Source organism: Balearica regulorum, chromosome W, assembly GCF_011004875.1.
Source record: "Balearica regulorum gibbericeps isolate bBalReg1 chromosome W, bBalReg1.pri, whole genome shotgun sequence".
Classification (NCBI taxonomy): domain Eukaryota; kingdom Metazoa; phylum Chordata; class Aves; order Gruiformes; family Gruidae; genus Balearica; species Balearica regulorum.
Window position 1 is genome coordinate 5,827,442 of NC_046219.1, and position 22,292 is coordinate 5,849,733.

The following is a 22,292-nucleotide window of genomic DNA, read 5'->3' on the forward strand; positions in this document are numbered from 1 at the left end:
AATTCCACACACTTGCTGTTCTTTCTTTTTTTCTGAAAAGAAATAGCAACTTTTAATTGTAAATCAAAATAATAAGCAACTCCTCACTTTAGGAAATCAAAGAGCTAATGCAGTAACAATCTGTTATTACTTATTGGCAGATTTCTATATTGGCATCTATTGCTCTGATTACCCTCCTATCCCTATGGTCTCAATTTGTACTTCTTTCTGCAGTCACCTCTTCAATAAAAATTTTTTCTATTGCAGAGTTGCATTATAAACATTCTTCTGTCATGAATTCAAGTTTATCTTTCATTGAAATCATCAATTATTTCTTGTCTTGTGTTTCCTGGTTTGTTATTTGAATATAAAGGAATTTAAGATTCATTTAAATTTAACATTTAAATTTCGAGTTTGGGGTTGTAGGGCTCTACCATGGCTGTGGAGACCTGTGGGGCCAGGTAGATGGAGAACTCCAGCTTGGACTTTTTGCCGTAGTCGACAGAGAGGCGCTCCATGAGCAGGGAGGTGAAGCCGGAGCCGGTGCCACCCCCAAAGCTGTGGAAGACCAGGAAGCCCTGCAGCCTTGTGCACCAGTCAGCCAGCTTGCGAATGCGGTCGAGGACCAGGTCAATGATCTCCTTCCCAATGGTGTAGTGCCCACGGGCGTAGTTGTTGGCTGCATCTTCCTTGCCCGTGATCAGCTGCTCAGGGTGGAAGAGCTGCCGGTAAGTCCCTGTGCGCACCTCATCGATCACTGTGGGCTCCAGGTCCACAAAGACGGCCCGGGGCACATGCTTGCCGGCCCCCATCTCGCTGAAGAAGGTGTTGAAGGAGTCGTCCCCCCCACCGATGGTCTTGTCGCTGGGCATCTGCCCGTCGGGCTGGATGCCGTGCTCCAGGCAGTACAGCTCCCAGCAGGCATTGCCGATCTGCACACCCGCTTGGCCCACGTGGATGGAGATGCACTCACGCATGGCTGCGGCGCGGTTACTCGTCCCGACAAACAAGGAATCGACGCAAGTCCCAGGCTATAGGAGGTGATAATCGCCCTAGGAACCTGCCCAAATCCTTCCACACACCCTGCCACCCAGGGACCGGCTGCCTCAGGGCACGTTTCAGTATTGCCTCACTCAAAAGTTGTCTCCCCTTAAACCAGGACAAAACCAAACTCCACAACACCTGTAATATGCCAGCAGTATTAATTAGTAATATTAATGAGCTTATGTAAGGGTGAACAAGGACCTTAGGAGCCGGCATAATGAAACCATCCACGTCAAAACCAGGTAGGGAGAGAGAGATGTATTCCCCCATCATCTCCACAAGATAGCTCCCCCAGCACAGCAATAACATCAATGCCAGGGCCATGCACATAACCATTGTTTGTACTAGCATGCTCCCAAGTTCCTTCATCCTCCCCACAAAATAGCTCCCCCAGCACAGTAAGATCGTCAACACTAGGCCAAAGCACAGAGCAGTCATTGTTTGTATCAGCATGTTCCTAAGTTTAGCAAAATAGAGATAAGCAGCACAGCTAACAAACCCCGTGACCTGCACAGGAGCTTGCAACTTAATAACTACTATAGCTGTAGCACTCTTAATACTAAACTGCCATTGTCAAGCCCCACGTTGGGCGCCAAAAAGGACTGTGGTGGGTTGACCCTGGCTGGGGGCCAGGTGCCCACCAGAGCCGCTCTATCACTTGCCTCCTCAGCAAGGCAGGGAGGGGAGAAAGGAAGATGGAGAAAAACAACCCCAAACTCGTGGGTCGAGATAAAGGCAGTTTAATGTAGATAAAGCAAAAAGCCGTGCGTGGAAGCAAAGCAAAAAGCAAAAGATTGTTCTCTACTTCCCATCAGCAGGCAATGTCCGGCCACTTCCTGGGAAGTAGGGCTTCAGTATACGTGCCCCTTACTCCGGAAGACAAACATTGTAAAAAAAAAAACAACGAATGCCCCCGCCCTGTTCCTCCCCCTATTCTCAGTTTCTTATTGCTGAGCATGATGTCATATGGCATGGAATATCCCTTTGATCAGTTTGGGTCAGCTGTCCTGGCTGTGTCCCCTCCCAAGATCTTGCCCGCCCCCAGCCTGCTGCTGGGGAAAAAGAAATGTTGGAGAGACAGCCTTGATGTGTGCCAGCACTGCTCAGTAAGAGCCAAAACACTGGTGTGTTATCAACACCTTGCTAGCTACCAATATGCAGCACAGCACCATGAGGGCTGCTGTGGGGAGAATTAACTCCATCTCAGCCAGACCCAATACAGTTCTCAAACAACTGGCTGTTTTGTTTGCTTTTTTGATCAAGTACAGATCAATGTGTTCTGAACTTCAGACTAGTATTGAGGTACAATAATATTAGACTCTTAATTTTCATCTTAATCCAAGATTTTGCAATTGGAAACACACTTCAATGGATGTGTAACTCAGCTTTATTACATCATACTTTATATACAATTTGATTTCAGTTCCTTACTACCTTTCAGCCATTCTGATTTATATAGAAATCCTGAGCCTTTTTAATGAATTATATCTGTTTCCAGAACCCTCTTCAGAAATTCACAAATAAAGAGTGTGAAACTGTGATGAAAACTGATATAGATTGGCTGGTAGTATTGCAAATTGCAGGCAAATGATCACGTGTCATCACTAGAACTATCTGATATTGGAACTAGATGATCTTTAAGGTCCCTTCCAACCCAAACCATTCTATGATATGATTCTATGATATGATATTTCTGAATTGTATGCTGGGGAATGCTATGGCACCGTGTAATTGAAATGACAAAAAAGGCGGCATAGCCATTTTGCTGCTCTTGTTTTTGTGTTTTGTTGAGGCAGAACAAAAAAGGCCTAATAGTGTTGTGCTTTCAATAGATGCAGCTGTGCTGGATTACACTGGTGAGTAAAGATTCTGTTCTCTTAGGAACCACTTATGAATGCTTAATTATTACCAGTTTGTTCTGATTTGTATTCTACACCTAGATTTTTTAAGATAAATTGTTTACTGAAGGAATTGAAATAGCTTTTATGCACAGCCTTGTATTTTGTATCGCGTTATGGCAACAAACCTTTTATTGACATAAAGCAACTCCAATATATTTCAACTAGAAGGAAAACATTTCACATGGTGGTTGACTTGTCCTTAAACCATCATTTTGGTGAAAATGACAATGGGCTGTTGTTTTATGTTATAAATAAAATTGTCTCGTGATAAAAAAGAGTTGATTCAGCATTCATTAATAAGACAATGTCTTATTTCAGAAAAAATAGCATTTTATGAACCATATAGACTTATTCCTTTTTTCTTTAATAGCCAAATATTTGACATTAAACTGTCTTTTCAGTTTTGAAAAGCTGGCAAATCAGCTTTAAAAACAATTTATGTAAAATGTGAGGTGACTTTCTAAAGGTGTGATCTTTTGGGTCATGTTTTGATCCTGTGCTGTCTCATACTCCCAGCTACAGATTTAAAAACAAACAAAAAAATCACAGCAATCATCTCCCTTCTGTTTACTGTCTGCCTGCAGTGGCCAAGTGATCTAGTGCATGGTCCATTAGCTACTGATCGATTTCATATCTGCTTTTCTTTTCAATTTTTTTAGTGAAAAAAAAAGCATGCCTTTACTTTTGTGCTTTTTTAATTAAATGCCATTGTGCAGTGATGTAGTCATGGCCTCCTGTTGTAGAAAATTACAGGTGCTGCAGATACAAATTTTCCTCAGTGTACAATAGGCATTATTAGTATTTGTCTTGATCAGCCAAAAATACAAAAATGAGGAAAAAATTGTTTGAGAAGCAGAAGAGGAAGAGACATCCTGAATAAGTATGGTATGGCAATCCTTCTTTAAATGGTTGGCAGTAGGAATATCTGTGCACCATCATTACATACCAGCTCAAAAGTGGAGGAGACAGTTGAATTACAAAAATTGTTATTTAGTGCTCCTTACTATGGATGCTTCATCTTTCAGCAACAGAAAGACAACAAAAAGATACTAAAGAAAAAGCCTGCAACTAGCTATCTTAATCATGAAACCATCAGTGCTTGATGTGCTATTGCTGGGACTGACTCTAATACCAAAAGTTATACTGCAGACAGTGTCATCAGAGATCATGTTGGTATCCTACTACAAAAGGAAGATTGAAAAGCTAAATGGATCTAAACTAGATTTGAAGGGGGGAAAGGGATAAAACCAGGCTTGCTAGAGATAAGCCTGGGGGTGGCACACCAGTGTTTGAGGGACAGTGTTCTAGCGAGGTCCTTTGGTCTGCTGTCTCAATGGAGGTAGGGGATGGAGATCCACGCAGCAGCAAAGACACAAGGGTTACTGATGTGTTAGAAAATATGGAAGTGCTTGAGAATGGTCACATAGGAATTAGGGCTTCCCCCCAAAAAAAGGTGGTGGGATCCATAGCCCAACTGAAGTGTATCTACATGAATGCATGCAGCATGGGCAACAAACAGGAGGAGCTGGAAGCCATTGTGCAGCGGGGAAACTGATATAGTTATAATCACAGAAACACGGTGGGATGACTCACACAACTGGGCTGCTGCCATAGATGGCTATAAACTCTTCAGACAGGATAGGCAAAGGAGGAGAGGCAGTGGGTTAGCCCTTTATGTTAGAGAGTGTATTGATTGTCTAGAGCTTAATGATGGTGACAATAGGGTTGAGTGTTTATGGGTAAGAATCAGAGGAGAAGGCCAACAAGGCAGATATCATGGTGGGAGTCTGTTATAGACCATCCAACCAGGATGAAGAGGCAGCTGGGAGAAGTCTCATGATCACTAGCCCTTGTTCTCATGGGGGATTTCAACTTACCAGGTGTCTGCTGGAAATACAACACAGCAGAGAGGAAACAGTCCAGGAGGTTCCTGGAGTGTGTGGAAGATAACTTCCTGACACAGCTGGTGAGTGAGCCAACTAGAGAAGGTGCCCCGCTGGACCTGTTGTTCACAAACAGAGAAGGACTGGTGGGAGATGTGGTGGTCAGAGGCCGCCTTGGGCTTAGAGAACATGAAATGATAGAGTTTTTGATTCTTGGGGAAGTAAGGAGGGGGATCAGCAGAACTAGAACTTTGGACTTCCAGAAGGCAGACTTTGTTCTGTTTAGGGGCCTGGTCGACAGAGTCCCTTGGGAGGCAGTCCTGAGGGGCAAAGGAGTCCAGGAAGGCTGAACATTCTTCAAGAAGGAAATCTTAAAGGTGCAGAAGACTGGCCTGGCTGAGAGCTTTGGCTGGAACTCAGGAAAAAAAGGAGAGTTTATGGCCTTTGGAAGAAGGGGCAGGAAACTCAGGAGGACTACAAAGATGATGTTAGGCCATGCAGGGAGAAAATTAGAAGGGCCAAAGCCCAGCTAGGACTTAACCTGGCTACTGCAGTTAAAGATAATAAAAAAATGTCTCTATAAATACATTAACAACAAAAGGAGGACTAAGGAAAATCTCCGTCCTTTATTGGATGTGGGGGGAAACATAGTGACAAAGGATGAGGAAAAGGGTGAGGTACTTAATGCCTTCTTTGCCTCAGTCTTTAGTAGTAAGACCAGTTGTTCTCAGGATACCCAGCCCCCTGAGCTTGAAGACAGGGACAGGGAGCAGAATGAAGCCCCCATAATCCAAGGGGAAATGGATTGTGACCTGCTACACCACTTAGACACACACGAGTCTATGGGGCTGGATGGGGTCCACTCAAGGGTACTGAGGGAGCTGGCGGAAGTACTCACCAAGCCACTTTCTATCATTTATCAGCAGTCCTGGCTAACTGGGGAGGTCCCAGTTGACTGGAGGTTAGCAAATGTGATGCCCATATACAAGAAGGGCTGGAAGGAGAATCCAACTTGGATGGGTGCACTGTTCGTTGGGTAACAAAATGGATGGATAGCCAGGCCCAAAGACTTGTGGTGAATGGAGTTAAATCCAGTTGGTGGCTGGTCGCAAGCAGTGTTCCCCAGGGCTCAGTACTGGGGCCAGTTCTCTTTAATATCATTATCAATGATCTAGACAAGAGGACTGAGTGCACGCTCAGTAAGTTTGCAGACAACATCAAGTCGTGCAGGAGTGTGGATCTGCTTGAGGGTTGGAAGGCTCTGCAGAGGGATCTGGACAGGCTGGATTGATGGGCCAAGGCCAACTGTATGAGGTTTAACAAGGCTAAGTGTTGAGTCCTGCACTTCGGTCACAACAACCCCATGCAACGCTACAGGCTTGGGCATGAGTGGCTGGAAAGCTGCCTGGAGGAAAAGGACCTGGGGGCATTGGTAGATAGCTGGCTGAACATGAGCCAGCAGTGTGCCCAGGTGGCCAAGGTGGCCAACAGCATCCTGGCTTGTATCAGGAATAGTGTGGCCAGCAGGACTAGGGAAGGGATCATGCCCCTGTACTCGGCACTGGTGAAGCCATACCTTGAATATTGTGTTCAGTTTTGGGCCTCTCACTACAAGAAAGATGCAAGGTGCTGGAGCATGTCCAGAGAAGGGCAACGAAGCTGGTCAAGGGTCTGGAGCACAAGTCTTATGAGGAGTGGCTGAGGGAACTGGGATTGTTTAGCCTGGAGAAGAGGAGGCTGAGGGGAGACCTTATTGCTCTCTACAACTACCTGAAAGGAGATTATAGCGAGGTGGGTGTTGGTCTCTTTTCCCAAGTAACAAGTGATAGGACAAGAGGAAACGACCTCAAGTTGCACCAGGGGAAGTTTAGATTGGATGTTAGGAAAAATTTCTTCACCCAAAGTATTATCAATCATTGGAACAGGCTGCCCAGAGAGGTGGTTGAGTCACCATCCCTAGGGGTATTAAAAATACATGTAGACATGGCACTTAGGGACATGGTTTAATGGTGGACTTGGCAGTGTTAGGTTAATGGTTGGACTTGATGATCTTAAAGGTCTTTTCCAACCTAAATGATTATGATTCTATGGAGCATAGACATTCTATCCTAAAAAGATAAATGCTTCAAAGATATCCTAAACCTTCTCAAATATGGGAATGTTGCTCTTATGACTACTAGTATGTAACATTTGACAGGCTTCTTCTCTTTCACTTAAATAGTTCAGATAGCAAAGTCTGACTCTTTTTATTCTTGAAAAAGTTAACATGAAAATTGAGTGTAAGTAGTCCTAGATTGAAATTTCATCATGAAACAGCTTTAGAACTTTTGACAGATTGTATTGGGTGTACATGGCAAGGTTTTGGTAGCAGGAGGAGCTGTAGGGGTGGCTTCTGTGAGAAAAGACATGGGGTTGCCCTGTGCCAGACACAGCTGGTTCCAGCCAGCTCCACAATGGACCCGCTGCAGGCCAAACCTGAGCCAATCAGTGAAGTTGGCAGTGCCTCTGTAGAACATACTTAAGAAAGGGCAAAAATGCCACACATAGAGGAGGAGAGAAAAAAAAGTGAGAAACAGCAGTACAAACACCAAGGTCAGAGAAAGAGGTGCTCCAGCTGCCAGAGCAGATACTCCCCTAAAGCCTGTGGAAGAGAAAACACCAGAACAAGCATTCACACATCAACCCATGGAGGACGCCCCACAAGAGCAATTGGATATTTCCTAAAGAAATTACAGCCCGTGAAGAACCCACACTGGAGCAGGTTTGCCTGACAGGACTGCAGCACATGGAAGAGCCCGCACTGGAGCAGATTTCTCCTGAAGGGCTGCAGCCTGTGGAGAGGGCCCACAGTGGAGCAAGGGAAAAATGTGAGGTGGAAGGAGCAGCAGAAAGAAACTGTTATGTACTGACCGTAATGCTCCCCCATCCCCCTCCTGTCACTTGGAGGGTTGAGTAGGTAGAGGAGTCAGGAGTGAAGGAGAGAATTTGTGCCTGGGAAAGGGGAGGAGGAAGTGTTTTAATTTTTGTTGATGTGGTTTAGCCCCAGCCGGCAGCTGAGTGCCACGCGCTGCTTGCTCACCCCTCCCCCGGCGAGATGGGGAGGAGAACGGAAAAACAACGGCAAAGCCTCGAGGGTTGGGATAAGGGCAGTTTACTGGGACAGCAAGGGAGAGGGGAAAACAATCAACAACAGTACTGATAACAGATATTCACAATGGGTGATAACAGAGAACAATTTACCGATCCGAGGACCAACTGACCAGACGCTCAACACATCCCGGAGCCACGCCAAGCCCGCCCCTGCCCGACTAGCCCCCTTTTATGGTGAGCATGATGTCACATGATATGGAATAGCCCCTGGCCAGCTTGGCTCACCTGTCCTGGCTCCTTGTGAAATTAACTCTATCCTTCCCAGAACCAGGACATTTGTTTTTGTTTCTCACTATCCAAATCTATTTTAGCTGGCAAGAAATTAATCTTTCCCAAGTCGAGTCTGTTTTGCCCATAACAGAAATTGGTAACCAATCTCCCTGTCTTTATCTCAACCCATGAGTTTTCCCATCCTATTTTTTCCTCCTGTCCTATTGAGAGGGACTGAGTGAGCAGTTGGGTGGAAGTCCAGCTGCTGGCTGAGGTTAACCCACCACACAGATACAGAACTTTTTAACCAATTTGCATTGAGCGAATATCAATTGTAAAACAACCATAGTGAGAAACAGTATTTTCATGTGAAGAAAATCTACACCATACCTCCTTTAATTATTTTCTTCTTGCATTTCTCATGTACTCTCTCTTGTTGTTTCTTTCTGTGAAAATAAGCAAAATTTGAGCACATTTCTGAGAAAGTGCCAAGGAAAACCCTTTAAGAAACAGTATAGTTCTTAAAAACTTATTTTTCTGCCAGAGAGGAAGGAGTCTTAAAGTGTCTCAGCATCAACTTTTCCCTAGAGTTATTAATAAAGTATCTTCAGCTAATAATCTGTTTCAAAATACTTAGAAAACCTCAAAAGGTTTTTCTGTTTGGTAAAAGGCATTATACAGAGGACTGTGATTTTTATAATGTGTCCCATTTCCAAATTTTTCTTTTTGCTGAGGGCGAATAGTTTTCTAACCTCCAGCACAGAAGAGAAGGCATCGAAAAGAGATTATCCAGGATTAGATCATCCATTTACCTTCCTATTATGCTAGAAAAGAATATAATAGAATCATAGAATCATAGAATGGTTTGGGTTGGAAGGGACCTCAAAGATCATCTAGTTCCAACCCCCCTGCTGCAGGCAGGGACACCCTCCACTAGACCACATTGCCCAAAGCCCCATCCAACCTGGCCTTAAACACTTCCAGGAAGGGAGCATCCACAATCTCCCTGGGCAACCTGTTCCAGTGCCTTACCACCCTCACAGTGAAGAATTTTTTCCTTATATCTAATCTAAATCTACTGTCTTTCAGTTTAAAACCATTACCCCTTGTCCTGTCACTATACTCCCTCATAAACAGTCCCTCACCATCTTTCCTGTAGGCCCCCTTCAGATACTGGAAGGCTGCAATTAGATCTCCCTGGAGCCTTCTCTTCTGCAGGCTAAACAACCCCAAGTCTCTCAGCCTGTCTTCATAGAAGTGCTCCAGCCCTCTGATCATCTTCGTGGCCCTCCTCTGGACTCTCTCCAACAGCCCCATGTCCTTCTTATGTTGGGGGCCCCAGAGCTGGACGCAGTACTCCAGGTGGGGTCTCACCAGAGTGGAGTAGAGTAGAGTAGAGTGGAGTAGAGTAGAGTAGAGTGGAGTAGAATAGAATAGAATAGAATAGAATAGAATAGAATAGAATAGAATAGAATAGAATAGAATAGAATAGAATAGTTCAGTTAGAAGGGACCTACAATGATCATCTAGTCCAACTGCCTGATCGATTTGTAACCGAATGGATAACCATGGTGACAGGAAGGGAACATTCTGAGCAGAATGGTATGGTGATGGTTGGGTGATTGTGTTTCATTTGATGTTTGTGGTTGCTAACCAATTTGTGGCTGCTAATTATGTCCATTGTATAGCCCTAACCTGACGTGAACGATAGAATAGATAAAGCGCGTAGTTGGCAGTGGATGCAAGTAATATTTTATTTTCTGTCAAAATCATGTCCTTTGACTGAACTTTGTTCATTATAATCTAATTATAATACCAAACCACACCTCCATTCTAAAAGCTACCCGCCTTCGAAGTATGACCACCCCTCACTGGGCATGCTCTTTGAATTTCTCTAAGTATATAGCTTTAAATCAAAGTGAGAAAGCTCTTTACCAATCACAATAAGGTAACTATGTGATGTAAATGTAATTTTGTAGTGATGTAAGTGTGATTTTGTAACCTAAGGGTATAAATGTATAAGGCATTGAAGGCTAGGTGTGCACGTTAGGCGGAGAGATTCCCCCATGCACCCAGTGCTGAATAAACCAATATTGGCTTTCTGAAGTGCATTTCTGTTTGGAAAGTTTTTATTGCCATTTGAGCGGTAACAAATTCAGGGCTGACCAAAAGTTAAAGCATGTTATCAAGGGCATTGTCCAAATGCCTCTTAAACAGTGACAGGCTTGGGGCATCGTCCACCTCTCTAGGAAGTCTATTCCAGTGTTTGACCACCCTCTCAGTAAAGAAATGCTTCCTAATGTCCAGTCTAAACCTCCCCTGACACAGCTTTGAACCGTTCCCACACGTCCTGCCACTGGATACCAGGGACAAGAGATCAGCACCTCCCTCTCCACTAGCCCTCCTCAGAAAGCTGTAGAGAGCAATGAGGTCGCCCCTCAGCCTCCTTTTCTCCAAACTAGACAAACACAGAGTCCTTAGCTGCTCCTCATACGACATGCCTTCCAGCCCTTCCACCAGCTTTGTTGCCCTCCTCTGGACACATTCAAGTACCTTCACATCCTTCTTAAATTGTGGGGCCCAGAACTGCACACAGTACTCAAGGTGAGGCTGCACCAATGCTGAATACAGCAGGCTAATCACCTCTTTTGACTGGCTGGTTATACTGTGTTTGATGCACCTCAGGATGTGGTTTGCCCTCTTGGCTGCCAGGACACACTGCTGACTCCTATTGAGGCTGCTGTCAAGCAGCATGCCCAGATCCCTTTCTGCAGGGCTGCTCTCCAGCCACTCCTCTCCCAATTTATGCTTGTGCCTGGCGTTACTCCATCTCAGGTACAGAATCCAGCATTTGAACTTGTTAAATTTCATCCCATTAATCATAGCCCAATGCTCCAATCTATCTAGATCCCTCTGCAAGGCCTCTTGTCCCTCGAGAGAGTCAACGGCACCTCCCCAGTTAGTATCATCAGCAAACTTACTAGCAGTGCATTCAACTCCTGCATCCAGATCATTCTTAAAAATATTGAACAGAACTGACCCTAGAATTGAGCTCTGAGGAACACTTCGTGACTGGTTGCCAGCCAGATGCAACCCCATTCACTATAACCCATTGAGCCCTGCCGTTCAGCCAGTTCTTCACTCAGCTCACCATGAACCTGCTCATCCCACAGTTGGACAGCTTGTCCAGAAGGATGCTGTGAGGGACAGTATCAAAAGCCTTACTAAAATCCAGAAAAACTACATCCACTGCCTTCCCTCCATCCACTAGGCACGTGACCTTATCATAGAAGGAGATCAAATTATTTAAACAGGACCTTCCCTTTGTGAACCCATGCTGACTGTTCCTGATGATTGCATTGGTCTTTAAATGCCTTTCAATGGCAACCAGTCTGATCTTCTCCATAATTTTTCCAGGAACTGAGGTTAGACTCTGTCACAGAACCTCACAAACCAGGCCAGGCCACTTAACAAACTAAAAAGTGAGATGTATTTTACAAGATGGAAGGAAAAATAAAACTAAGTTTTATTCTAACTGAAACCATTCTGCCTCCAACAGACATTAACAATCCACAGATTCAGGATGTCGGTCGGGATGTTAATACTACACCACTGACTTAAGAGCTCCTAAGATTCATGGTTGATGACCCAAAATGCGCAAAATCACTCACCCGTGTAAGATGAGGTCTCTCAATCTGTACAGAAGATGAACCGTAGGTGATGTCCCAACCCATGGGGAGAGCCTCCGACCACAGACCCGCTGCTCTGAGGGAGACAGACTCAAAATGGCTCTCTCTTGGTACCTCATTTATACTCAATTCGAATCTGACCTGTGGTCATATATGGTCACGTAGCCCTCCCATTGGCCGAAGAACTCAGCTTTGTCACCTGTCAACTGAAATGGCCACTACCATGTGGGCATAATTCAAACTGCATCAGTGTCGTGGTTTTACCCCAGCCGGCAGCTGAGCACCACGCAGCCGCTCGTTCACTCCCCCCCATCGGGATGGGGAGAGAATTGGAAAAGTTAAAGTGAGAAAACTCGTGGGTTGAGATAAAGACAGTTTAATAGGTAAAGCAAAAGCCGCGCGCACAAGCAAAGCAAAGCAAGGAATTCATTCACCACTTCCCATGGGCAGGCAGGTGTTCAGCCATCTCCAGGAAAGCAGGGCTCCGTCACGCGTAACGGTTACTTGGGAAGACAAACGCCATTGCTCCGAATGCCGCCGCCCCCCCTCTCTCTTCCCCCAAGCTCCTTATAAACTGAGCATGACGTCATATAGTATGGAATATCCCTTTGGTCAGTTTGGGTCACCTGTCCTGTCTGTGTCTCCTCCCAACTTCTTGTCCACCCCCAGGCATCCCGCTGGCAGGGCAGTGCAAGAAGCAGAAAAGGCCTTGGCCCCGTGTAAACACTGCTCAACAATAAGTCCAGAGAACAAAAACATCTCTATATTATCTATGCTGTCTCCAGCACAAATCCAAAATGTATCCCCACACTAGCTACTATGAGGAAAATCAATCCTCTCAGCTGAAACCAGGACAATCAGGAAGGTTTTACTGTGGGCTTTGTCAGGGCAGGTGCATCTGCCACAGACTCACAGGTTTGTAGTTTCCTGGGTCTTCCCTCTTGCCCTTCTTGTAAATTGGAATAACATTGGTTAGCTTCCAGTGTGTTGGGTTTGCATGGCAAGGTTTTGGTAGCAGGGGGGACTACATGGGTGGCTTCTGTGAGAAGCTGCTAGAAGCTTCCCCTGTGTCTGATAGAGCCAATGCCAGCCGGCTCCAAGACAGACCCGCCGCTGGCCAAGGCCAAGCCAATCAGCGCCTCTGTGATAACATATTTAAGAAGGAAAAAAAATAGATAGGGAGAGCTTTTGGAGCCAGAGAGAGGAGTGAGAAGATGTAAGAACATCTGCAGACACCAAGGTCAGTGAAGAAGGAGGGGGAGGAGGTGCTCCAGGTGCCAGAGCAGAGATCCCCCTGCAGCCTGTGGTGAAGACCATGGTGAAGCAGGCTGTCCCCCTGCAGCCCATGGAGGGAGGATGAGGGGGTGTAGAGATTCCACCTGCAGCCCGTGGAGGACCCCACGCAGGAGCAGGTGGAGGCACCTGAAGGAGGCTGTGGCCCGTGGGAAGTCCACGCTGGAGCAAGTTCCTGGCAGGACCTGTGGCCCCATGGAGAGAGGACCCCATGCCAGAGCAGGTTTGCTGACAGGACTTGTGACCCCGTGGGGGACCCACACTGGAGCAGTTTGCTCCTGAAGGTCTGCACCCCATGGAAGAGATCCATGCTGGAGCAGTTCATGAAGGACTGTAGCCCGTGGGAGAGACTCACGTTGGAGAAGGTCGTGAAGGACTGACTCCTGTGAGAGGGACTCTATGCTGGAGCAGGGGAATGATGAGAGGAGTCCTTCCCCTGAGGATGAAGAAGGGGCAGAAACAATGTGTGATGAACTGACCGTAACCCCCATTCCCCGTCCCCCCTGTGCCGCTGGTGGGGGGCGGAGGTTGAAGCCGGGAGTGAAGTTGAGCCCGGGAAGATGGGAGGGGTGGGGGGAGGTGTTTTAAGATTTGGTTTTATTTCTCATTCCTCTACTCTGTTTTGCTTAGTAATAAATTAGATGAATTCCCTCTCTAAGTTCGGTCTGTTTTGCTCGTGATGATAATTAGAGAATGATCTCTCCCTGTCCTTATCTCGACCCACAAGCTTTTTGTTATACTTTTTCTCCCCTGTCTAATGAAAGAGGGGAGTGATAGAGTGGCTCTGGTGGGCACCTGGCCCTCAGCCAGGATCAACCCACCACATCCAGTCAGCAGGGAGTTCCCCAGACTCCCAAGACTTTTGGTAGATGATCAAGAGGGGTCCTGCTGTAACATCTGGTAGCTCCTTCAGTATGGTGGGATGAATCCCTTCAGGCCTCATGGACTTGTGAACATTCAGCTGATGTAACTGGTGCCTTACAATTTCAGTGTCCACAAATGAAAAGTCACTGTTCCCACAGTCATGGTCTTCCAACTCAGAGGACTGGGCAGCCCAAGGTCTATCAGTATTATTAAAGACTGAGGTAAAAAAAGCATCGAATGCCTCTGTTTTTTCTTCTTCCCTAAGAAGGAGCTGTGCATCCCTAAAAGCTATGCATAACTTAAGTAGGTAGTTGTGCCCATTGTCCTTCTAGAGCATAGGGCATATCTATATGAATGTGGAGCCAATCTCTCATATTGGGACAATTTTTATATGGAACAGTTTTTCTTCCAAAATCACAAAGCCACAAACATTTTTGTCCTAAGTTTTTTTCTGAAGTCAGATAAATAGTGAATTTACCATTTTATTCTAAAAAAAAATTATACTAATGATCCAAATTATTTTTAAATTAAAAGTGTAATAAATTGTTTACAAATGCAAGGATGGAAATCGTTTGATCAGTAATTGATGTAGTACCTCAAAGACATATAATGGTAGTGCAAGTCTTTCTTAAATGTCTTGAAGGCATTGAGAAGGTCAAAAAGACAAGTCATCTACTTTTAGAGATCATACACTTTATATGTAAAGGGGTTGTAAGACATGCTAGGGAGAGAAGAATGTGGACTCAAAATCACCTGAGGGTATTCCTGAGTTAGGATCATAGGATATCCTGAGTTGGAAGGGACCCATGAGGATCATCGAGTCCAACTCCTGGCTCCACACAGGACCAGCCGAATCAGAGCATATGATTGAGAGCATTATCCAGATGCTTCTTGAACTCAGTCAAGCTGTGACCACTTCCCTGGGGAGCCTGTTCCAGTGCCCGACCACCCTCTCAGTGAAGAACCTTTTCCTGATATCCAACCTAAACCTCCCCTGTCGCAGCTTCATTCCATTCCCTCGGGTTCTATCACTGGTCACCAGAGGGAGGAGATAAGCGCCTGCCACCTCAGTCCCCCTCGTGAGGAAGCTGTAGGCCGCGATGAGGTCTCCCCTCAGTCTCCTCTTCTCTAGGCTGAACAAACCAAGGGACTTCAGCCTTTCCTCATACGTCTTCCCCTCTAGACCCTTCACCATCTTTGTTGCCCTCCTTTGGACACTCTCCAATAGTTTTATGTCCTTTTTGTACTGTGGCGCCCAAAACTGCACACCGTACTCGAGGTGAGGCTGCACCAGTGCAGTGTAGAGTGGGACAATCACTTCCCTAGACTGGCTAGCATTGCCGTGCTTGATGCACCCCAGGATACGGTCGGCCTTCCTGGCAGCCTGGGCACACTGTTGACTCATGTTCAACTTGCTGTCGACCAAGACCCCCAAGTCCCTTTCAGCATGGCTGGTCTCCAGCGTCTCATCGCCCAGTCTGTATGTATAGCCAGGGTTGCCCCTTCCCAGGTGCAGAATCCGGCACTTGCCCTTGTTAAACCTCATGCGGTTGGTGATTGCCCAGTTCTCCGATCTGTCCAGATCTCTCTGCAAGGCCTCTCCACCCTGGATGGAATTGACAGCTCCTCCCACGACACCTTCTAGTCCTACATCCAAGTCATTTACGAAAACATTAAAAAGAACTGGCCCTAAAATGGAGCCCTGGGGAACCCTGCTAGTGACTGGCCGCCAGCCTGATGTAACCCCATTTACCATAACTCTTTGGGCCCGACCCGTCAGCCAGTTGCTCACCCATCGCACTATGTTTTTGTCAAGCTGTATGCTGGACATTTTGTCCAGAAGGATACTGTGAGAGACAGTATCGAAAGCTTTACTTGCTTAAAGGCACATATGATGCACTGTAATTTTGCTCCAATTCTTAATTAAAATAAATTCCTGAGGTCCATTTGAAAGATGCTGCACAGTTCAGAATAGGAACAAACCTGCTGGTCACTGGCCTGAAATGATCTCCCAAGATAGTGTGATTTTGTTACATTAATAGCAACATTTTAATGCATTAGAAGCATATTTAGAAAAGATTTGGGTAATGAAGCCTAAAGTGCTGACAAGAGACATTGTGGTTTTCAACCAGTTCTGCTACCTGGTTCGAGAATATCTAAGGAACCTGAAGCTCTACAAGTCCATGGGACCTGATGAGATGCATCCAAGGGTCCCAAAGGGAACTGGGGGATGAAGTGGCCAGGCCAATCACTCCATCATATTTGAGAAGTCCTGGCAGTCCAGTGAAGTTCTCACTGACTAGAAAAGGGGAAACATAACCCCCATTTTTAAGAAGGGTAAAAAGGAAGATCCAGGGAACTACAGGCCGGTCAGTCTGTGCCTGGCAAAGATCATGGAGCAGATCCTCCTGGAGACTAGGCTCAGGCACACGGAAGATAAGGAGGTGATTGGTGACAGCCAACACAGCTTCACTAAGGGAAAATCATGCCTGACAAACTTGGTGGCCTTCTATGATGGGGTTACAGCATCCGTGGATAAGGGCAGGGCAACTGACATCGTCTACCTGGACTTGGGCAAGGCATTTGACACTGTCCCGCACGACATCCTTGTCTCTAAATTGGAGAGACACGGATTCGATGGATGGACCACTCGGTGGATAAAATGAATTGGCTGGATGGTCGCACTCAAAGAGTTGTGGTCAATGGCTCAATGTCCAAGTGGAGACCAGTGACGAGTGGCATTCCTCAGGGGTTGGTACTGGGACCGGCCCTGTGTAAGATCTTTGTCGGCAACATGGACAGTGGGATCGAGGGCACCCTCAGCAAGTTTGCCGACGACACCAAGCTGTGTGGTGTGGTCGACACGCTGGAGGGAAGGGATGCCGTCCAGAGGGATCTTGACAGGCTGGAGAGGTGGGCCCGTGCGAACCGCCTGAAGTTCAACAAGGCCAAGTGCAAGGTCCTGCACGTGGGTCGGGGCAATCCCAAGCACGACTATAGGCTGGGTGAGGAATGGATTGAAAGCAGCCTCGAGGAGAAGGACTTGGGAGTATTGATTGATGAAGAACTCAACATGAGCCGGCAGTGTGCGCTTGCAACCCAGAAAGCCAACCGTGTCCTGGCCCGCATCAAAAGAGGTGTGACCAGCAGGTCGAGGGAGGTGATCCTGCCCCTCTACTCCGCTCTTGTGAGACCCCACCTGGAGTACTGCGTCCAGCTCTGGGGGCCCCAGTACAGGAGAGACATGGAGCTGTTGGAGCGAGTCCAGAGGAGGGTCAGGAAGATGATCAAAGGGCTGGAGCACCTCTCCTATGAGGACAGGCTGAGAGAGTTTGGGTTGTTCAGCCTGGAGAAACGAAGGCTCCGGGGAGATCTAATTGCAGCCTTCCAGTACCTGAAGGGGGCCTACAGGAAAGATGGTGAGGGACTGTTTATGAGGGAGTGTAGTGACAGGACAAGGGGTAATGGGTTTAAGCTGAAGGAGGGTCGATTTAGATCAGATGTTAAAAATAAATTCTTTGCTGTTAGAGTGGTGAGGCACTGGAACAGGTTGCCCAGGGAGACTGTGGATGCTTCCTCCCTGGAAGTGTTTAAGGCCAGGTTGGATGAGGCTTTGGGCTACCTGGTCTAGTGGAGGGTGTCCCTGCCCGCAGCAGAGGGGTTGGAACTAGATGATCTTTGAGGACCCTTCCAACCCAAACCATTCTATGGTTCTATGATTCTGTGATCCAAGATGGCATGTGATGATGTTAAATATATAGTGTATTCCTTTATTTAGCAATTGGCCAATTCTTCTGTATCACACTTCACAGAAGGGTGCCAAGTATTGCATGGTTTGTTTACTAGATTTATGTTTATGTTATAGTGAAATTTACAGTTAGCAACAAGTTCAAATAAAAACCACTAGCTGTCAGAGGTTTTGTGGTCATGCTAGTGATGTAACACAGAACATCTGTTTAGAGTGATTACAAAAGGACAGATCAAGTATACACTCTAAAAAAGCATATGAATACTGTTTCTGCTGTAGTGGTAGAACCCAGCACTCTTTCAGTCTACTCATCACGGTATGTTTGTAAAATAGGTAGCCTGTCACTTTGAATCCTAAACTAGAAGAATTGGAGAAATTCTTAGAGTTAGGATGACATGTATGCTGCATTTTGTGTTTCTCTGTAGTCACAAAGGCTAGAAACTACTGTTTTAAAGAAAAATTAAGATTCTGACAATAATCATTTGTCTTCAGTAGCTGGAGTTGTGAGATACTGTGGTGGGTTGACCCTGGCTGGAGGCCAGGTGCCCACCAGAGCCACTCTATCACTCCCCTCCTTCACTAGACAGAGGAGAAAAAGTATAACAAAAAGCTTATGGGTCGAGATAAGGACAGGGAGAGATCACTCACTAATTATCATCACGAGCAAAACAGACTGAACTTAGAGAGGAAATTCATCTAATTTATTACCAAGCAAAACAGAGTAGAGGAATGAGAAATAAAATCAAATCTTAAAACACCTCCCCCCACCCCTCCCATCTTCCCAGGCTCAACTTCACTCCCGGCTTCAACCTCTGCCCCCCTCAGCGGCACAGGGGGACGGGGAGTGGGGGTTACGGTCAGTTCATCACGCGGTGTTTCTGCCGCTTCTTCCTCCTCAGGGGGAGGAATCCTCTCATCATTCCCCTGCTCCAGCATAGAGTCCCTCTCACGGGAGACAGTCCTTCACGACCTTCTCCAACGTGAGTCTCCTCCACAGGGTGCAGACCTTCAGGAACAGACTACTCCAGCGTAGGTCCCCCACGGGGTCACAAGTCCTGTCAGCAAACCTGCTCTGGCATGGGGTCCTCTCTCCATGGATCCACAGGTCCTGCCAGGAGCTTGCTCCAGTGTGGGCTTCCCACGGGGCCACAGCCTCCTTCAGGTGCCTCCACCTGCTCCTGCGTGGGGTCCTCCACGGGCTGCAGGTGGAATCTCTACACCCCCTCATCCTCCCTCCGTGGGCTGCAGGGGGACAACCTGCTTCACCATGGTCTTCTCCACAGGCTGCAGGGGGATCTCTGCTCTGGCACCTGGAGCACCTCCTCCCCCTCCTTCTGCACTGACCTTGGTGTCTGCAGAGTTTCTTACATCTTCTCACTCCTCTCTCTGGCTCCAAAAGCTCTCCCTATCTATTTTTTTTCCTTCTTAAATATGTTATCACAGAGGCGCTGATTGGCTTGGCCTTGGCTAGCGGCGGGTCTGTCTTGGAGCCGGCTGGCATTGGCTCTGTCAGACACAGGGGAACCTCCTAGCAGCTTCTCACAGAAGCCACCCCTGTAGCTCCCCTGCTACCAAAACCTTGACATGCAAACCCAACACAGAGACATGAGATATCATAACACATGATAAAAACGTGAGAATTGGCAAATCTGAATGTGCAGTCCACGAGGACTTCAAAATAATCCAGTAAGGTAAATATAAAATCCATGCCATGGCCATTTCAGACATTGCTGTTACAATATATTATTGTCTTGCTAACTTTTCACTTAGTAACAGTAAGGAGATGGGTTTTATCTAAGATATTGTTCATGAATAGCAAAATCACATTGCAATTTCCCATGACTCTGATCTGTGACCTGTACGCTTGCCTTCTACAGAAATTTGCACAAACAGGTTTGTTTGCATGGATGTTTAGGAAATAGCTACTCTAAAGAACAATCACATATGAACAAAGATGTTCATATATGAATAAAGTGTTAGGACTTATTTCTGATTATTGCTTAGTCAGTGATTGTCAGCTCTTCTTGGTAGAGTTGTCTCTTTCTCTTTTTCTAAGTATGTGAGGACTAGACTACTCATGAGAATATGTATTTAATAATAACTTGTTCTTCTATTTGAACTTAGTCACCCACTCTGAACCATAATCAATACTGTATGACTTTGATGAACAATTGGATTTCATAAATAACAAAGAACCACTAAGGTGTAGTCTGTGTACAGACTACAAGGTGCAATGTGTTCATATAAGTATTTGATAAACATTTTCAAATAAGTACATTTCCATATAGAATCATAGAATCATAGAATCAATAAGATTGGAAAAGACCTCTAAGATCATCAAGTCCAACCGTTGACCCAACACCACCATGTCTACTAAACCATGTCCCGAAGTGCCACGTCTACACATCTTTTAAATACCTCCAGGGATGGTGACTCCACCACCTCTCTGGGCAGCCTATTCCAGGGATTGACAACCCTTTTAGTGAAGAAATTCTTCCTACTATCCAATCTAAACATCCTCTGATGCAACTTGAGGCCATTTCCTCTTGTCCTATCACTTGTTACTTGGGAAAAGAGACCAACACCCACCTGGCTACAACCTCCTTTCAGGTAGTTGTAGAGAGCAATAAGGTCTCCCTTCAGCCTCCTCTTCTCCAGGCTAAACAACCCCAGTTCCCTCAGCTGCTCCTCATAAGACCTGTGCTCCAGTCCCTTGACCATCTTTGTTGCCCTTCTCTGGACACGCTCCAGCACCTCAATGTCCTTCTTGTACTAAGGGGCCCAAAAGTGAACACAGTATTTGAGGTGCGGCCTCACCAGAGCCAAGTACAGGGGCACGATCCCTTCCCTAGTCCTGCTGGCCACACTATTCCTGATACAAGCCAGGATGCTGTTGGCCTTCTTGGCCACCTGGGCACACTGCTGGCTCATGTTCAGCCGGCTGTCAACCAGCACCCCCAGGTCCTTTTCCACTAGGCAGCTTTCCAGCCACTCTTCCCCAAGCCTGTAGCGTTGCATGGGGTTGTTGTGACCGAAGTGCAGGACTCAACACTTAGCCTTGTTGAACCTCATACATTTGGCCTCGGCCCATCAATGCAGCCTGTCCAGATCCCTCTGCAGAGCCTTCCAACCCTCAAGGAGATCAACACTCCCACCCAACTTGGTGTCATCTGCAAACTTACTGAGGGAGCACTCAATCCCCTCATCCAGATCATTGATAAAGATATTAAAGAGAACTGGCCCCAAGACTGAGCCCTGGGGAGCACCGCTTGTGACTGGCCACCAACTGGATTTAACTCCATACACCACAATTCTTTGGGCCCGATGATCCAGCCAGTTTTTTACCCAGTGAAGCATATGCCCATCCAAGCCATGATCAGCAGGTTTCTCCAGGAGAATGCTGTGGGAAAGGGTGTCAAAGGCTTTACTAAAGTCCAGGTAGACAACATCCACAGCCTTTCCCTCATCCACTAAGCAGGTCACCTTGTCATTGCCTGGTTGTCCTGTACGTGCTGTGTGATGGCACTCAAGATGATGTGCTCCATAGCCTTCTCTGGTACCAAGGTCAGACTGACAGGCCTGTAGTTCCCTGGATCCTCCTTCCGGCCCTTCTTGTATATGGGCATCACATTTGCTAACCTCCAGTCAACTGAGACCTCCCAAATTTGATATAAACTCTCAGGTTGATAATATAGCAAAATTCCGATCAGATAAAACAGACAGTCATGTCAAGCCAAATACACCCTGATGTTTCCACTGTCACCAATTAAGGATGTTTTTAGATGTATCTCCCCTGTGTTTCAGCACATGCATTGAGTTTAATTAAACATGAAGCAGTACTAGAAACTGGTAAAACACAATCCCACAGTCATTCATATCTTTTATTTCATTGGTTTTGATGTATAGAGTTAAAATATCAATATTGTGTCCCTTTTGTTGCACTTGAACTCCTCACTCTGATGACCATATCATCCCTTTTCTCATGTGAAGTCAGGTCAACTTTCCAGTAAGGAGAATAATAAAAAACAGAAGTTGGGAAGAAAAGTACATGGAATATTACTTTAGGTAGAACAGAAAAGTAGTACTTGAACTATATGGAATATATACAGGAAGGAAATGTTTCATATTTGTTTTAGGCTTAATCCAATCGGGATGATAATGAGTTTTGGAAAACAGGTTGCTCTGGGCTAGCAATCACTAGACCAGCCTAAACTGTGCCTGTACAACAGGCTCCAGATTCATGCAGTTCCCTTGTGGGGAAGTGTCTTGAGATGACATCCTCAGATATAAGCACAGGTAAGTCTGTGGTCCATGTTCCATCACTACTAACCCACACAGTGTGTCCCATAGAGAGTATACTGAGTTCTGAACAAGTTATATTAGACCAGTTATCATTGTTAGTCAAATGAGACCAAGTGTAATTGATCAAAGTGGTGTAGTTATGACAAATACAACCTAAGGCTTGAACTATCAGGCCCAGTCTCTGAATTTCAGCCTCTCGACTGCTGCAATTATAAACTTTAGCACAATT

The 22,292-nt window shown here is 46.1% G+C and overlaps 1 pseudogene; it reads right to left on the reverse strand.

Annotated features, from left to right (window-relative positions):
- Positions 1-380: 380 nt before the first annotated feature.
- Positions 381-1,007, reverse strand: LOC142599344 (tubulin alpha-1C chain pseudogene; annotated as a pseudogene).
- Positions 1,008-22,292: the final 21,285 nt, after the last annotated feature.